Below are 12,887 nucleotides of genomic sequence, written 5' to 3'. Positions count from 1 at the left end.
AACTAACCTTTTTCTGATGATAATTTATGATTCTGATGATAGCAGCAGAAAGGGCAGTAAAGAAGTGTTCATCTCTGGCATCCTATGGGTCCCCACACAGGCAACTTCATAAAACATACAGATATTACTCTGCTGAACTATCAAATGAGTACAAATGATCATTGTGCTTGTGAGTCTCATACCTTCCAAAATATATATATGTGTGTGCACTAAGTTTCTTCAGTCATATCTGACTCTTTGTGACACTGTGGACTGTAGCCCATCAGGCTCCTCTGTCCATAGGATACTCTAGGCAAGAATACTGGAGTGGGCTGCCATGTCTTCCTTCAGGGGATCTCCCTGACCCAGGAATTGAACCTGTGTATTTTATGTCTCCTGCATTGCAGGTGGGTTCTTTACCACTAGTGCCACCTGGGAAGCCCTAAAACGTACATAAATGGTGACAAATTAACAATAGCAGGTCTTTGCTCACCAATAAGATCGTATGGCAGATGGGTTGGAGGTGGAAAGAGAAAAATGAGGGGGAAAGTGCAGAACAGTGCTAACATTCACAAAAAAGATCTTGGTAAAATCAGATCCACACTCATAAAAATCAGTAATGAAGCCATAATCCAAAGAACTCTGTCCATGAGTCCAAAGGCGCATGTGCCAGCAGAAGGAAATGCAAGATTGTTCTGACCAGTTTCTTCAGAGCAGAACAGGAACATGTCACTGAAGTAATCACAATGGGGTAACCAAGACACCCATCACACTTTAGAGGAGAGGTCCAGGGCTATCCTGTCTTTACATCCATGAGCTGCATCTGCATTGTGACAGCCATGGCACCCCCATAGCCTCCCTTGGACTACATCTGGTTCTGAATGGAGCTCATGGAATTCATCCCACTTAACAGGTCTCCTGACCCCATGTGAACTGTGTGCACAGAGTTTGTGGTCTCTCCAATCATACCTTGATCAACCTGCTGGCCCCTTTTAGATTGAAACAATACAGCAGTTGAAACACAACCACAATTCACTCATGTTTATAGTCCAAGTTATAAATGAGCACCAAAGAAGTTTCCAAACCTCAACTCAGGAAGCTTCACAAAGCATACTTCTCAATATGATGAATGTCCAATGATGCCAAAATAATTGTATTATTTCTCTGTGTTTTTGTTTCTGGAAGTCAAGCAATTTTTGCAGTCAATCTAATAAAGAAAAGGTCAGATTATTTCCTTTCTTTGCTTCTGGTTCTACAGAGACTCATCTCTGAACTACCAGGAAAGGTATAAAAATTTGTTGTCTTGACTTACAGTCTTCACAGGTAGTCACTCACTCCTTGTCAACAGAGCTATCTCTGGGTTGAGAACATTCCATATTATGCATACAGATGACTGCAGACTCACTTGCCGGAGTCGGGAGCCGCGTTAGGCATTACTGACACTCACTGTCAGTAGAAGTTGTTCTTTGAAGATTTCTTCTTATTTAGGTTTGAGGATTTAACTAAAAATACACACACACACACAACTGGTCCTATCATAGCCTTTGTCTCTCCCACTTGCTCTGGAAGCAGCCTCTCTCAGTGACGGCTCCATGGCTCCTGTCCTACAAGGCTCACCTGAATATTTTCTAAATATCTATTATGAGGAAAACTAAAAAGTGGTATTTAATTTGACAACCAAATCAAGGTCTCTAATCTCACTGGAAAAATAATTCAAGAGCAGTGGTTTTCAAACAGTAGAATGCATTAATATCACTGGGAGGATTTATCAAAACATAGATGGTTAGACCCCACCCTAGGGTTTCTAATTCATTAGCTCTTGGATAGAGACCAAAAATGTACATGTGTCACAAGTTCACATGGATGCCCTTGATGATGCCCATCTGGGTATCATAATTTGAGAAATGATTGGAGTAGAATTGTGAATTAGATGTGATAAGTTCAGTTCAGTCGCTCAGTCGTGTCCGACTCTTTGCGACCCCATGAATCGCAGCACGCCAGGCCTCCCTGTCCATTACCAACTCCCGGAGTCCACCCAAACTCATGTCCATCGAGTTGGTGATGCCATCCAGCCATCTTATCCTCTGTCGTCCCCTTCTCCTCCCACCCCCAATCCTTCCCATCATCAGGGTCTTTTCCAATGAGTCAACTCTTCGCATGAGGTGGCCAAAGTATTGGAGTTTCAGCTTCAACATTAGTCCTTCCAATGAACAACCTAGACTGATCTCCTTTAGGATGGACTGGTTGGATCTCCTTGCAGTCCAAGGGACTCTCAAGAGTATTCTCCATCACCACAGTTCAAAAGCATTATTTCTTCAGCGTTCAGCTTTCTTCACAGTCCAACTCTCACATCCATACATGACCACTGGAGAAACCATAGCCTTGACTAGACGGACCTTTGTTGGCAAAGTAATGTTTCTGCTTTTTAATAGGCTGTCTAGGTTGGTCATAACTTTCCTTCCAAGGAGTAAGCGTCTTTTAATTTCATGGCTACAGTCACCATCTGCAGTGATTTTGGAGCTCAAAAAAATAAAGTCAGCCACTGTTTCCACTGTTTCCCCATCTATTTCCCCTGGAGTGTTGGGACCAGATGCCATGATCTTAGTTTTCTGAATGTTGAGCTTTAAGCCAACTATTTCACTCTCCTCTTTCACTTTCATCAAAAGGCTTTTTTGTTCTTTTTCACTTTCTGCCATAAGGGTGGTGTCATCTGCATATCTGAGGTTATTGCTCTTTCTCCTGGCAATCTTGATTCTAGCTTGTGCTTCTTCCAGCCCAGCATCTCTCTTGATGTACTCTGTACATAGGTTAAATATATGGGTGACAATATACAGTCTTGATGTACTCCTTTTCCTATCTGGAAATGAGGCAACAAATACAAATTACTGTCCCCCCAAGTGAGGGACAACTTGAGTTACTGGCATTAAAAAAAAACAAACAAACAGAAGTTTTAATAGGGGAAGATTAAGCACATGTGTAAGTTAAAAAAAAAAAAAGAAGAAGATGGTAGTGTAACAGAGAACAAACCTGACTATATTGGATCTATTTATTGAGCTCTAACCAGTGCGCTCTGTTGCTTGTGGTTAGTTATGTTGACTCTGCACCTTTTGTAAAAGAATGTTGCCTATAGCCTGAAATTAACAGGACAGCTCATTCTCAAGGTTCTGTCTCCCAGGCTTGACCTTTAAAGTTATAACACATTTTTATTCATACAAAGATAAAAATTTGCAAAACAGAATTGCATTTGTCTTGTTGGAGGTTTACAGAAACACTGTAACCTGACCTATATGGACAAGTGCAAAAATAAAGGATTCTGGCATTTCTCTTTGCAACAATCAGCCATACTCCCTCCTCTTTTAGTATAAAGGAAGCCTGAATTTTAACTTGTAGAAGATGGTTCTTTGGAACACTCATCCCCCTCTTTTTGGTCAGCTGGCTTCCTGAACAAAGTCACTATTCCTTGATCCAAGACCTCATCTTTTAATCTATTGACTTGTTGTACAGTGAGCAGGATAAGCTTGGTTTTATCCTGTAGGAAGATGTTGTGTTCGAGGCTAAGACAGGGAGTAATATTTTCAGCAAGTTTAGTTAAGCATAAACAAGCATAGCGAGGGATTCAAAATATTTGTTTTTGTTTTTATATGTTTTATAATTCAAAAAATAATATTGAGAACCTAGTGCTACGAGAAACATACAAATGGCCAAAGGCAACTGTTTTTTTCAATGGGATCACACGTGAGTGGAGCCAGCAGACAATTACAATGTAGTCTCATAAAGGTCAGCCGATGGTCTCCAGTTTCACAGAAAGGGAGAACCAAGTTAGCTTAGAGAGTTCAGAGAGCACTTCTCAGAAGTAATTACACCTAGTTTGAGTCTTCAAGTCTCATTCTGGAAGGAAGAGGAGGACTTCTTCTGATGCAGAAGGGAAGTTGCCTCAGATTATAAATCCTTGCAGTGATAAAGCCAGAAAGATGCTTATTAAATTTAAGTTAAAAATGGGAGGAAGCATAAAGGGAAAACAGAGGAGGAGAGAGAAAAAAAAAGATTGAAGGAAAGATAAAACAAATAAGGAAAATCATTTTTAAGCAGAAAATTAGGTACAAGATGTAGGTACTCTTGGGAAAGCATCAGTAAAGTGTCATCTCACCAGAGGGAGAGGATTTCAATATTAGGTAGAGTGAATCAACCCTGCCAGAGGCATTGAGAAGCCAGCTGGAGACAAACAAAATGTATGCTGAGTCTCAGTGGGGCCCAGCTCCCATTAGTGCAGTTTTATGGTGTTACCAGTTGTGGATGACATTTTCTAGTAAAATGCAATAGCCTGGGGTTCTCTGTGAACTTCTTATGGCAATCAACCTTGCTTAGGGGTTGCCAAAGGAAAGACATGATATTGGATGCTTTTATGAGGTCAGTGGGCAGCGTATGATGTTGTTCACTAAAACTCTGTATCAAAAATGAAACAATTATCTAGTCTGTCAACAGATTTGGCAGCTCTGACTGCATTGGGAATCTAAGTGTCTATAACATTGTCGAGAAACCACAGGATTTTGGCTGCCAAATGCAACATCTGGGGATAAAAGTAGGTGCTTTACAAACATTTGAAGATAAAGAAAAAATTGTCACCATTTTTCCAAAGTAAATTCTTACTATCTAGAAAGAATCACAGCATTTTGTGAATGGACAGAAACAGCTACAAGAGTATCATGTCAGGTCAGGCCACATCAAGAACAAAAAATGAAGAGACAAGAGCAGCACTCGGTCCTATTCTGTGCAATAGAGATGCTCAGTATGGCAGACACATGCATTCAAGTCAACAAATACTTGCCCTTAGGGGGTTGATATGATGCCTGGGACAAAAGCTGGTGTGGTACTCCCCCCCTGACTGAACATTCCTTTCTTAGAAAATACATCTCAGAGACAGAGTGATCTGGAAGCTCCTCACAGATTGGCAATGTAAACTGTATGTTTCTTTTGTTTGCATTAATTGCTTTCAAAGGTGCACTAGGCAACTCAGAACAGCAGTCTTTGCCCACTATCAGACCTGCAGGTTTATTCAACTTTCCTCACTCCAGCAAACAGTGCAGAAAGGACCACCTCTCTTGACTACATCCCTTGTAGTAATCAAGTTGGCCTTCTGCCCTGTATCAGTTGCCCAGGTTGACTTGTAAGCTCCCTTCATCTATCCCAAGCCTGCATTACAAAAACATAGTTTCCTACTGTGCTATCCATTTCCTCTCCTTTCTGGTAATCTCTAGTATGCTCAGTGACAGCCTGAGAATTAGATCCTGATTTAGCTTCAGTGATGTGGAGGCACGGTGCTGACTTTGACGCAAGTCTAACTCTGATCCTCTATTAAATATCCAATATGCTCTTGCTCACTCACACTTATATTAGCAAGAAGATAACCAATTCAGTAGGTCTCTTTTTTAGCAAAGCAACTGAACTTTGAGGAAGATAGAAAATTGCACTAGATAATATACGACAATAAAACTTGTAAGAATGTTTCTGTTTTGAGTATCAAAATTGAATTTGCTGCAGGAATTATGATGCGTGTGAGGCCAATTGCATTTTTTTTTTGTTTGTTTCTGAAAACAAGTTTTATTTAAATAAGGGTTTAAATACATTACATAACATTAAAACTGAAGAGGGGGGGAAAAGCCAATTGCATTTAAGGAAGGAAAAAAATATGCTACTCTAAGACATTCATTTACAGGAAAACTAGTTATAACTTTATGTGTCATTCTCTGTTTAATTTCAGGAACTTCTCTCCCCAAATAAAGCAAAACATTTTATGGATAATGAACAGGAGATTTAATATTGTATGGGTGACTAATTTGGTTACTTAAGAAAAAAATCGGAAATAAACCGGATGTTCTAAACTTGATTAGTGTTTCTGTCATAAGAATGCGGCATTAGTCTGACAACGATTGGAACTCATAGCTCATTATTTTTGTATGGCTTCACCATTAGCTATACTTCTTAAAGTTTCACTGCTCTGTTGGAGTTGTTAATTTTTGCTTCTTGCAGAAGTTTTCTCTTGGTAAAGCCAGTTATGAGAAACCCAAATAAAACAATTGAAGCAATTATATAGATTATTCTGGATAAAAATTCTTCTAGCTCTCTTTATCTCTCCCTCTCTTCCTCTCTCCTTTCTTCTTTAAAGTTACCTCAAATTTCACATTCACTATGAACATGGAATAAAGACAGGCACTTCTTTAAATAACAGAGTTCAGTAACGCACTTTAGAAAATTTCAGGCAGGTACTTTCTGCTCCCTTCTCATGAAATTCTTTACTTCCATTATGATTGCCAGAAAGGTGTTCATTATTATGCACCATCCATTAGTGCACCAAATGAGTTATGAGTCATCCACATCTTAACAGAAGCTAGTTCAATCCACCATATTTCTTTTTAACACCTTAGCAAAGAAATGAACATTTGAGACAGAAGAGGATTTTTAAAACAGACACATCAGTAAAGTTAAGATGACCGAGTACATCCCCAAAGCAGAGTGATTTAGGGAAATAGGGGTAGCCTCGATGCCCTTTCTCAAAATGAACTGGGGATATAGCAAGCAGAAGAGAAAATAACAGAACTATACCCATGTCAAAACACATTTATTTTGCCAACCTAGCAACAAGAGTTCACTGCTAGCCACTTTGGGTTGATGTAGTAACATATCTTGAAGAAAAGGAAAATGGAAGGGCATGGAAAGAACTGTCTTGTCCTCACTTTGGTGGTAACAGAACAATTTGCGAAAAAATCAGTTGGTCAAAAAAGAATTCTTCATATGAGTAAGTTATCATACAGTTCCTTTAGAGACACAATGCCTAGAGCAGATTAGACAAGCTTAATCAAAGGCTACCATGGGAGAGTCCAGCCAAAGGAGCAGCAACAGTTCCTGATTTGGTTTCAGGATGTGTATATGTGTGCATGTCTGTGTGTGTGTGTGTGTGTGTATGCATGTGCATATGCCCACATGCCCAATATCCCTAGAGGGAAAGAGCAGAGGCCAGCCCCAGGTGGCTGCCCTAAGTGGTTACAACATTCTGCTTTCATCCCTGACCCCTCATAATCTTCACACCTACACTTCAGGCTTTTAGTCTAGAAGGTTAAAGTCCATTGTTCTGGACTCAGGTTGACTTTCCTTTTCCCTTGACAGGTGGACAGACATGTCTTGAAGACAATTGATGCATTTTAAAAATCAGCTTATTGACCTTGGAGGAACTGACCTAGAGTCTTCCGTGACCTGTTGGTCCCCCTACTTATGTCCCAAGCATAAGGCTGGTCTGACTCCTGGCTAGGAGGCCTCTGGGGAGTGTTATGTCTGTACCCAGGTCTCCGTATCAGGTCAGCCTAGGTAGACCATAAAAAGATGAGCTTCTTTCCTTTAGTAAGTAGAACATTGCTTGGTTCTCAATCTCATGAATGTTGTCACATTTTTACAAAATTATTTGCCTTTTTTATTTACAAATTTTGTTGGTTGAGAGTCTCATTTTTTCTAACACTGGTGGATAGGGGACGTGGAGGCTGAGGCCTTCTTTCTGACTCTAAATTGCTTCTCCCAGCCCTGTTTGGGACAGTATCTTTATGCTCATATATTTACTCCTGAGTCTACTAACCATTCACCTTCTGGCCACCTCTGGACTGTACTTGAGTTCTCCTTGTTTATTTTCCATAAACAGACTCCTGAGAGTTGGTATGAAGCTCCTTTTTTTTTTTTTTTTGTTAACGAGATAGCGTTTGATTTACCAAATTAGAAATATTAGAACAAAAAGAAACACCCAGTGTGGTTAACAGTGACATTGAACTGCCAATACTTCGTACATTTCCAGTGGCAGCTAAGTTAACACTCGAGGAGAGAGTTCTGAAAAGTAAATTAGTTGTTGTGTAGTCGCTAGGTCATGTCTGACCCTTTTGTGACCTCATGGGCTGTAGCCTGCCAGGCTCCTCTGTCCATGGGATTTCTTAGGCAAGACTTAGACAAGCTTTAAAACTACATGTTCTTATCTAATAATTCCTCTTTGGGTCACTTTCCTGAAGAGCTGTGGAGTTTGTTTGTTTGTTTTGGTACTAAGCTCTGATTGAAATACGCTCTGGATTTCTACTGCTCACCTCTTCACATGCTGCTGCTTCTCAATATCGAGATCAGAAAGCAGGGGAGAATGACCGACGAGCATATGCCAACTCCCAGGCACTAACCTGAAGTCATCAAATGCATTATTCCAATTAAATTTATCACAACTTCAGTCATTTAAGCTTTATCTCCTGTCTCCCTTTCCCCATTGTTGTCAGTTACTGAGAGATACTATTCTCAACTTCTTCTCAGGGCCTATCAGTGTCACTTAAAACACAGTGAGATCAGTGAGTCCAAGCAGTGTGATAACTTTATAGAACTAATAATCTTGAGAATAAATACTTAAGGGATGCCTGTTATTGTGAAATGATATGGCAGTTGGATATACTCAAGTGAACTGAGAATACTTATGGTCAGAGTTACCTATAATAAGGACAAGTGTTTTGTAAGTGTTCAAAGGTACTCAGTTTTATTGCAGTACTGGGAGAAAAGTGGTTTCCTGGCATAATAAGATTGTTAGCATTGGGGTAAAAAAATCGAATGTATTCTTTTCTATGAGACTTCTCAGATCCTTTATTTTGCTAAAGTATACGATATACACTAAGGGAAAAGTTTATCTCCTATATTCTTTTGACCTCAGAGCATCATCTGGAACTAATGTCTCCCAGAACACAAATCAGGAAAGTCTGCTTTAGTAAATAAATGACAATATAGCTGATTGGAAACTAGAGCCACTCAGGGAATGTGTAGGGAAGAACTTAAATCATTTTTGGAAGCTTGATCTGGCTCTAGAAGGAGAGATTACAGGATCAAACTGTATTGTCTTCTACTATCAGAGTGCTACAGGTGGGTATAACGGAAGGGTTTTCATTAAATTCCTAGGACTATCAAAACTATGTGAATTGTTTGCAGAGTTAAATCTGAAGCCAGGATGGGCCCATGGTTTTCTAATTTAAACACTGGGTGAGCATGATGTGGTAGACAGGAAGTGATGAACAGAGCAATCCGAAGAAAAAAACTAAACATATTTCCTCTATTTTTATGTATTAATTACCTTTTATTTCCTTATGATGAATATTTTTTCCTGAGAAATTAATTCTTAATTCTGATGGTTTTAAAAGCAAAATGTTACATTGAAAGTAGTCAGAAATTTTGGTGATTTTTGAAGTTACTGTTACTCCATTAAACATTGATTATTATAAAATAATATCAAAGGCAACTCTAATTTGTGACTTTTAGTGTTTTTCCTTCACAAGAAGAATATGCTATCTGATAAGCCAACTATTTGTTTCTCACCTATAAATAGAGGTGTGGTTGGACATGTTTCATGTAACCCTCTCAAAAAATCTAAGAGATATTATTCCTCCTCATTTGGGGGATTGTGACTTACCTATATTTTGACACAACTTTCTAATGTGAAGTAAGAAACTGTGGCAGATACGTTCTACAGACATCCATATTTAAATATTTGAGACACAAACAAAATGGCTAGAACCAGAATGCAGTTATAGTTACCATGGGAGATGTATCTACCACCTTATTTCTTTTCAATTATCAATCAGTCAGTAAGCTTTGGAATGATGATTCTAAAAATTTGGGGTGTATTAAAGTTATTACATTAATATGCCCTTGTTAAAAATTCAGATCCCTAAGGCTCAAAATAAGGAATTCTGATTCTGTAGGTCTGAGGTGTGGTTGAATGATAGCATCATATTCTTCAGTACCAGAGATCACAGACAATTTCTATGGAAACTGTAGACAGACCAGATTCTCAAGTTTTACTTAATAATATAAAAAGCCACAAAGCCCTTCAAACATTAAATTAGATAATGTTGGTAAAGTGACATAGAGAAACCATAACAAAAGTTAATTCCTTTTCTTTTCATGTATTTATTGACCACTGGCTGCCTAAGACCCATTTTTTTTTTTTTTTTCTTTTTGGAATTTTTTTTTTTTTAAATTGAAGCTTAGTTGCTTTACAATATTGTGTTAGTTTCTGCTGTACAGTTTCAGCCACACGTATACTTATATCTGCTCCTATTTGTATTTCTTTCCCATTTAGGTCAACACAGAACATTGAGTAGAATTCCCTGTCCTATACAGTAGGTTCTCATTAGTTACCTATTTTATACATAGTGGTGTATATGTGCCAATCCCAATCTCCCAGTTCATTCTTCCCTCCCCTAAGACCCATGTTTTCTTTTTTTTGAGGGGACGGGGGATGGCCTATTGGCAATACAAGTGGGATATAGACTTGTTGTAGTCTTGCAGATTGTACAGTTTTCTTGAGAAAGCCTGCGGCTGTAGAAGGACATGACTGTTCCTTCCACCATGTTCCATATCTCCTACACCAACTCCATTCTTTACTGGGTGAGGCCAATGACTTGCTATCATTCTTGATACTGTTCTTTCCTTCACAGTCTCTATCTACTATTCCTGTGATATATCAAAAGTCTAATCCCTATTCAGACCTTCCCCTGCCCCAACCCTGATCCTAACTCCCAGGAAGTCTTTTTTCACAAATCACCTTATTAAGGTATGTCAGCTGTCAGATCACACTCTCTCTCCTCCACCCCTCCATTCTTCCCATGTCACTCAGGGATAAAGCCAAAGTTATTAACTTTTCAAATGTCTGGTAGCTCCCTCTCTGAATTCATCTTCAGTTTTCCCTAGCTCTCTCTGTTCCAATTATGCCATTTTCTTTGCTCTTCTTAAATTAGGCCCAGTCAACCCCAACTCAAGGCTTTCTCATTTGCTCTTTTCTATGACTGGAATGCTTTTCCTTAAACACCCGAATAGCTCAACCCTTCATCCTCTTTTTTGTCGTTTTTGAGCCACTTGGCTTATGGGATTTTAGTTCTCCAACCAGGATAAAACCTCCGCACCTTGCAGTGTAAATGCAGAGTTAAATGCTGGACCACCAGGGAATTCCCACCCCTTCATTCTCTTAAAAGTCTGGACCCAGTGCCACATTTTAGCATGTCACTTTCTTATGTCTTTATTTAAAGTTGTCAACTCATCTATCCCTGACATTCCCTGTTGCTTTGCTTAGATTTTCCCCTTCCCCAGTAATTATTACTTATCTTAGATATTTACCTAATTGTTACTTCCTCTCCCTCCACCCAGTAGAGAACAAGATTAGGGTTTAAGCAAATAGGAATAACGTTATTTTTTATTGGTTTAATTCACAGACATACCACTAGCACATACAATGGAAACAAACACACATGTTTATCACACTATAAAAGTATGAATGGATAAATAAATAGGTGAATGGCAATGAATACTAAATTATAACAAATAAATGAATTACTAAAAATATTCTTTATAGCCATCCTATATATTCCAGATATATACTAAACACTTTGTAACAGCAATTCTTTAAGGTAAGTATTTGACATAAAGTTGCAAGGTAGTCATTTAGATAAAAATTAGGCTCAAGAATGCTAAGTTTCTTTTGTATTAGGAAGTAGTAAAAAAAAGTAGTAGAATAAGGACTTCTTGACCATCTAGGGTTAAGATTTTGCCTCTCCAATGCAAGGGATGTTGGTTAACACTCTGGTTGTGGAACTGAGATCCCATATGCCTCATGGTCAAAAAATCAAGACATAAGTAGTATTGTAACAAATTCAATTAAAACTTTAAATATAGGCTTCCTAGGTGATGATAGTGGTAAAGAATCTGCCTGCCAATTCAGCAGACGTGAAATGAAGGTTCAATCCCTGGGTTGGGAAGATTCTCTAGAGAAGGCAATGGCAACCCACTCTAGTATTCTTGCCTAGAGAATGCCATGGATAGAGGATCCTGGAGGGCTATGGTCTACAGGGTCGCAAAGTGTCAGATGGGAGATCCCAGACATCTCATGGGGTCTACTATACTGTAAGAAGTTCAATAAAGACTCTAAATATGGTCCACATCAAAAACAAAAAAAAAAAGAAAGAAAGAGAGTAGTGGAATAAAGATACTTCTGGTTCCAGTGCATGCACTGGCTTTACTGGAGGAAGTTCTCTTTAATATCCTTAGAGAAAGTATAGTTAGTACAATCATGGAGAGGCAAGATCTAAATCTGATTTATCTGACCAAATTTTCTGGTCGGATACATTTCTTTAGTTGACTTCAGAAGAAGCTGTATGTTTGGGCTGAAAAGTCATTGTCTCATTAAGTCATGAAAGTGAAAGTGCAAGTTGCTCAATCGTATCTGACTCTTTGCAACCCCATGGACTATATAGTCCACAGAATTCTCCAGGCCAGAATACTGGAGGGGGTAGCCTTTCCCTTCTCCAGAGGATCTTCCCAACCCAGGGATCAAACCCAGGTATCCCGCATTGCAGGTGGATTCTTCACTAGCTGAGCCACAAGGGAAGCCCAAGAATACTGAAGTGGGTTGCCTATCCCTTCTCCAGCAGATCTTCCTGACCCTGGAATTGAACTGGGGTCTCCTGCATTGCAGGTGAATTCTTTACTAACTGAGAGATCATACATATTTTTAGATAATATTGCCAAAGACATTTTATTAATTGTGAATTTTGTGCATTGTGGCATATTGTGGAGTGCAAAAACCCTATTATTAACACATCTGCATTACCATTTAGCATTAATTAAGTGAGTAAAACATGAATGCCATCTGAAAATTGTAGACACTTGTAGTTGCTTCATCAGACAAGTGTGCTTGGCTGATCAAAGTTAGAATATTAATATGTATTTACTTAATATTTCTTATACTATACCATCAAGGGCCTATAAATTGTGCCTTGGGAATCTCACATTGGTTGGACTGAGAGGTCTTACCCAGCCTTATTGCAATATTCTAATTTACCTGTGTTCAAATATAC

General features: G+C 38.9%; 1 pseudogene; it reads right to left on the bottom strand.

The window, feature by feature from the left end:
* Positions 1 to 772: 772 nt before the first annotated feature.
* Positions 773 to 1,019, bottom strand: LOC145542507 (CDC42 small effector protein 2 pseudogene; annotated as a pseudogene).
* Between the last annotated feature and the right edge of the window lie 11,868 nt (positions 1,020 to 12,887).

The sequence above is a fragment of the Giraffa tippelskirchi genome, chromosome 3, assembly GCF_054371585.1.
Source record: "Giraffa tippelskirchi isolate mGirTip1 chromosome 3, T2T-mGirTip1v1.2.pri, whole genome shotgun sequence".
Classification (NCBI taxonomy): domain Eukaryota; kingdom Metazoa; phylum Chordata; class Mammalia; order Artiodactyla; family Giraffidae; genus Giraffa; species Giraffa tippelskirchi.
This window is presented reverse-complemented; position numbering and strand designations above follow the sequence as displayed.